This window comes from Coregonus clupeaformis, unplaced genomic scaffold (assembly GCF_020615455.1).
Source record: "Coregonus clupeaformis isolate EN_2021a unplaced genomic scaffold, ASM2061545v1 scaf3423, whole genome shotgun sequence".
NCBI lineage: Eukaryota > Metazoa > Chordata > Actinopteri > Salmoniformes > Salmonidae > Coregonus > Coregonus clupeaformis.
The window spans coordinates 1-6,488 of record NW_025536877.1 but is presented as its reverse complement, the minus strand read 5'-3'; the positions used below and the strand labels follow the sequence as shown (position 1 = coordinate 6,488).

The following is a 6,488-nucleotide window of genomic DNA, read 5'->3' as shown; positions in this document are numbered from 1 at the left end:
CGTTCGCAGCCTCCTTGCCTCGTACGGGGTGGTCAAAAACCTTCCTCATCTCCGTGGTGAAGGCCACGTAAGCGTTGCAAATGTCCGACTGACTCTCCCAGACCGCGGATCCCCAGGCACGAGCGGAACCGCTAGTAGAGTTGATAAGGTAGGCAATACGGGCTCTTTCTGAGGCGTAGGTGAGGGGCTGTTGTTCAAACACTAACGAGCATTGAGTCAAAAATCGCCACAGGTTCCCATGTTCCCGTCATAGCGCTCTGGAGCAGGAACAAAAGGCTCTCTGATCTGGGCTGAAGGGGTAGTAAGGGCAGACACTTGATTGGTGAGTAATTGAACCTGATTAAGCAGCACCTGACTGTCCTCAGCAATCGTCTTAAACAGGGTATCATGTTGGCCAAGTAGAATGCCCTGATTGGCTATGGCAGTCCAAATTTGAGTGCACTCTGGGGTGGTATCCGAACTACTGTCTGCTGGGTTCATGTTGGTCAGATCATACTGTTATGATTTAACTGGATAGAACCCAAATGCAGACAAGTACACCAAGCCAGAGAGAGTTTTAACAGGTTTATTATAATGTTCAATAGTCCAGGTTTCCAATAAATGGGGAAGAGCAAGTCCAGGTTACAGGGAGGGTACAGATCCAGGTCAGGGCAGGTGTGGTACCGTAATGTCCTAGTGTCCGTGGTGAGTCCAAAAGAGAGGCCCGATAGTGGAGAGCAGGATGGTGGTGGCAGGAGTGAAGCGGAGGCAGGAGTCAGGTTCCAAATATCTGTGGCACAGGAGAAAAAGTAAATAAACAGTCCAAAAAACACAAGAGCGAAAACAGACAGGTTGAGTCGGCAGCGAGACTAACATGGTTGTCTTGACTATGATCTGACGATGAGTGGAAAGTTTGACCGGGTCTTAAAGGCTGAGGTGATTATGGTGAATGAGCTGCAGCTGGAACCCTGACTCCCGCACACCAGACTTCACTCCTGCAATCAAGGACAGACAGAGGGGAGGGGGAGAGCAGAGAGAGAGCTACCTAGCAGCAGTAGGCCTAACAGTCCGTCCCGCCCCCCTGTCAGCTGTCAGTTTTGTCGATGACCACGTACATAAGACACGCCAATCACCGACACCTGAAGTTCCATGACCATCACAGCCCTAGTTGTATGCTTGAGTTTGTTCAGAGGAGGCTTTGAATAAAATCCGATCTGAGTGTGAAATGCCTTACTGAGGGTAAATGGAAGCTCCTCTTGTGCCCGGCTCAGCCTTATACAGTTTAAGGTACTTTACCGTATCCATTTCAGTAAGGCCAGATTGTCCAAATTCTACCCAAATATTGATGGTACATGTGACAGGTGTAAAAGCTCCTTGGCGGACTTGACCCACATGTTCTGGTCCTGTCCCCGTCTGGCAGATTATTTGTCCACTATTTAAAACCCTTTCTGAAGCATTTGATATAAAGTTGCAGCCTAGTGCAGAAATTGCTATTTTGGAGTACCAAACAACAATCCTTCTCTGACCAATAGACAGCTAGATGCCATTGCCTTTGCCTCCATGTTAGCCCGCAGAAGGATTTTATTGGATTGGAAATCTATCAATCCTCCCTTAGCCTCTCTTTGGCTCAAAGATCTGAAGCTGTTCCTAAAATGAGAAAAAATGAAGTTACCATTCGAGGTCAACCAACTCATTTTATTCCTCCTGGGACCCGATGATATCCTATTTTGAACAGCTCCAAACACTTCCTCCAGATTAGTACTCTTGGCCCCACCTTGAGATTACTGCTATATAGGCCTATAAAATCACTTAATCACCTGAAATTGTTAGGCTATTACATTTTTGCTTGAAGTAACGTTGTTGTATACTTTTGTTTTGTTTTCTGACATGTAACTCAATTACTTTCCCTTTCTTTTTAAATGTGTTTGGAGGCATTCTGGGGGAGGGGGAGGGCAAAGGGGGACTAAAAGGGGAGAAATGTACCATGTCTTTACATGTTATCTTTCATTCATTGTGAATACAAAATATATAATTTTAAAGGGAAGGCTTTGAAGCCAGATTTAGCGGATTTTGCTGTTTAGTTTTCCTCAACCTGTGTTTTGTTTCTCTCTCCTCTCCCTGTTAGATGGTGAGGCTGCTTCTCTCCAGAGGAGCCAACATTAATGCCTTTGACAAGAAGGATCGCCGAGCAATCCACTGGGCTGCTTACATGGGTGATGAGTTTACCACATCATTTACATTCTGACTAATGTCCTTTATACCAATGAATGAATGAATGAATGGACTGTGTGTTAGTCTCACAGCTCAGCTGTATGGAGCCACGTCTAGTGTGTTATTATGTCAGAATCATGTACTAAGTAGGTTGATTAGATGTTTTCAGTTGTACTAACATGATGTAGGTGTTGCTTATGGTGCTGTGTACCACTGTAAACTAATCTATCTCTCCCTCTCTCTGCCTATCTCTCTGTGTTTGTATCTCTGTTTCTCTCTTAACCCCCTTACTATCTCCCTCCTCTCTCTCTCTCTCTCTCTCTCTCTCTCTCTCTCTCTCTCTCTCTCTCTCTCTCTCTCTCTCTCTCTCTCTCTCTCTCTCTATTTATCCCTCCTTTCTCTCTCTACCATAGGGCACATTGAGGTGGTGAAACTGCTGGCCTCTCATGGATCAGAGGTGTCCTGTAAAAACAAGAAGGCCTACACCCCTCTCCACTCTGCAGCCTCCAGTGGAATGATCAGTGTGGTCAAGTACCTCCCTGGACCTTGGTGTGGATGTGAGTCAACACGCATTCAAATGTGTAGGGGGGTTTTCATGATAGTAATGAAGAGAGAGGTTAGAGCCAGTGGTTTTCTAACAAGTTGAATAGATTTAGTTGATTTCTTTACTAAGTTCAATAAATGTTTGAATATTGTTGAATTTCGGTTTAATGTCTGGATTCCGTGATTCGGTCCGTACCGAGCCTATTTTATAGAGCCTAGTCAATGAACTTGTCATAAATCAACATAGGATATGCCCTCTCCCCCCAACAAGACTCAAATATATATATATATATATATATGGAAATGTAAGCAAGGGTTGAGCTTCTTCGAGTTTGTGTCACAAAGTGGAGTGCGTTTCTGTGTCCCTTTCAGAGTGAGTGACACATTGACTTTACCTATAGTGTACCAAGAGTTGTTCCCTCCTTACGGCCATACCAGCCTGAATACGCCCGATCTCGTCCGATCTCGGAAGCTAAGCAGGGTCGGGCCTGGTCAGTACTTGGATAGGAGACCGCCTGGGAACCAGGTGCTGTAAGTGTTTTGTCCCAGTAGGCGTGCTCTTGTGTCATGGAGCAACTGCCTTTTATTTATCACCCTAATAATTTCATGATTGTTATTGGACTAAATGCAGTTTGTGTGTCTGCCCTGCCCTGATCAAATCAAATAATGGACAGTGCGTTTCCCTCAAAATATAGGCAGTACATGCAGCCTTTGTTTTTAGTCTAGGAGACAGTCAATGTCCTGTAGTCCATTAGGGCACTATAAAATCCCCTTCAATGTTTTGCCTAATTCGTTAATTCCCAAGTTCCCTTTTCTCCGTTTAGATTTCCCGTTGGCCGTTTGTCCCTATTTTGGGAGGTTTTCGCTCTCAAAAGTACACCTTTTTAATAGCAAAACAGCACAATTGGATGTTCTATGTCCACAACAATGTTTAAACCCTATCAGGTGACCATTTGTAGAGGTCTGGGAAAAATGTAACGACATTTAGATTTTGGGGTGTAGTTACCCTTAAATGCAAGCGTGCACCAGGAAGAGACCTTTGTTTAGTTAAGCGGTGTTGCTGTAGAACAAATGGCCACTGGAGTGATGCAAATGATCACGGTATAATTCTGCCAGGCAGGCATAGGCTACTTTGTAGTTAACATTTACTTCGCGAAGGTTTTGGGGAAAGCCATTCCTTCCCTACCAGAAGAAGGTTATCATTAGCATCCGCTAACGGCTACACAAAGTGTAGACATACGCCGCAGCACACATGCACACAGACAGGGGCATTCCTGTGCCGTTCCAGAAAGTTCATGAAATACGAATCACTGATGCATTTTGTTCGTGTCTTATGATTGACTTGGGCAAATGAATGCGTTTTTCTAACAAGTTGAATAGATTTAGTTGATTTCTTACTAAGTTCAATAAATGTTTGAATATTGTTGAATTTCGGTTTAATGTCTGGATTCCGTGATTCGGTCCGGGCAACGCCTATTTTATAGTGGCCCTAGTCAATGAACTTGTCAGGGTAAATCAACATAGGATATGCCCTCTTCCCCCCCCCAACAAGACTCATATATATATATATATATATATATATATATATATATATATATATATTGGAAATGTAAGCAAGGGTTGAGCTTCTTCAGTTTGTGTCACAAAGTGGATACGTTTCTGTGTCCCTTTCAGAGTGAGTGACACATTGACTTTATATAGTGTACCAAGAGTTGTTCCCTCGCTGACGGCCATACCAGCCTGAATACGCCCGATCCCGGAAGCTAAGCAGGGTCGGGCCTGGTTAGTACTTGGATGGGATACCGCCTGGGAATACCATGTGCTGTAAGCTTTTGTCCCAGTACAGTGTGCTCTTGTGTCATGGAGCAACTGCCTTTTATTTATCACCCTAATAATATCATGGATTGTTATTGGACTAAATGCAGTTTGTGTGTGCTGCCCTGCCCTGAACAAATCAAATAATGGACAGTGCGTTTCCCTCAAAATATAGGCAGTACATGCAGCCTTTGTTTTTAGTCTAGGAGACAGTCAATGTCTGTAGTCCATTAGGGAACTATAAAATCCCTTCAATGTTTTGCCTGATTCCGTTAATTCCCAAGTTCCCTTTTCTCCATTTAGATTTCCCCGTTGACCGTTTGTCCCTGTTTTGGCAGGTTTTTCGCTCTCAAAAGTACACCTTTTAATAGCAAAACAGCACAATTGGATGTTCTATGTCCACAACAATGTTTAAACCCTATCAGGTGACCATTTGTGAGGTCTGGGAAAAATGTAAGACATTTAGATTTTGGGGTGTAGTTACCCTTAAATGCAAGCGTGCAGACCAGGAAGAGACCTTTGTTTGGTTAAGCGGTGTTGCTGTAGAACAAATGGCCACTGGAGTGATGCAAATGATCACGGTATAATTCTGCCAGGCAGTCATAGGCTACTTTTAGTTAACATTTACTTGCGAAGGTTTTGGGGAAAGCCATTCCTTCCCTACCAGAAGAAGGTTATCATTAGCATCATCGCTAACTTGGCTACACAAAGTGTAGACATACGCTGCGCACCGCACACACATGCACACAGACAGGGGCATTCCTGTGCCGTTTCAGAAAGTTCATGGAAATACTGAATCACTGATGCATTTTGTTCATGTCTTATGATTGACTTGGGCAAATGAATGCGTTTTTAACAAGTTGAATAGATTTAGTTGATTTCTTACTAAGTTCAATAAATGTTTGAATATTGTTGAATTTCGGTTTAATGTCTGGATTCCGTATTCGGTCATACCCTATTTTATGGGCCCTATCAATAACTTGTCATAAATCAACTGTATTTTCCCCCTCATTATATATATATATATATATATATATATATATATTTTTTGATTGGGTTGCTTCTTCGTTTGTGTCACCAAGTGGATACTTTCTTTCCCTTTCGGTGAGTACACATTACTTTATATAGTGTACCAGGGTTGTTCCCCTTACTCCATACCCTAATCCCCATCTTCCATCTCAAGCTAAGCAGGGTCGGGCCTGGTCTACTTGGATGGAACCGCTGGGAATACCAGGTGCTGTAAGCTTTTCTGTCCCAGTACAGCGTGCTCTTGTGTCATGGAGCAACTGCCTTTTATTTATCACCCTAATAATATCATGATTGTTATTGACTAAATGTTTGTGTGTGCTCCCTCTATCAAATCAAATAATGGACATGCGTTTCCCTCAAAATATAGGCAGTACATGCAGCCTTTGTTTTTAGTCTAACTCATGTCTTATCCATTAGACTATAAAATCCCTTCAATTTTTGCTGATTCCGTTAATTCCCAAGTTCCCTTTTCTCCGTTTAGATTTCCCTTACTTTGTCCCTGTTTTGTCAGTTTTCGCTCTCAAAAAGTACACCTTTTGAATAGCAAAACAGCACAATTGGATGTTCTATGTCCACAACATGTTTAAACCCTATCAGGTGACCATTTGTGAGGTCTGGGAAAAATGTAAGACATTTAGATTTTGGGGTGTATTACCCTTAAATGCACGTGCACCAGGAAGAGACCTTTGTTTGGTTAGCGGTGTTGCTGTAGAACAAATGGCCACTGGGTGATCAAAATGATCACGGTATAATTCTGCCAGTCAGGCATAGCTACTTTGTAGTTAACATTTACTTGGAAGGTTTTGGAAAAGCCATTCCTTCCCTACCAGAAGAAGGTTATCATTAGCATCATCTTACCTACACAAAGTGTAGACATACGCGCGCACCGCACACATGCACACACACAGGGC

General features: G+C 43.1%; 2 pseudogenes; both read left to right on the top strand.

The window, feature by feature from the left end:
- Nucleotides 1-3,154: 3,154 nt before the first annotated feature.
- LOC123489894 lies at nt 3,155-3,271 on the top strand (annotated as a pseudogene).
- Nucleotides 3,272-4,455: 1,184 nt separating this feature from the next.
- Nucleotides 4,456-4,564, top strand: LOC123489895 (annotated as a pseudogene).
- Nucleotides 4,565-6,488: the final 1,924 nt, after the last annotated feature.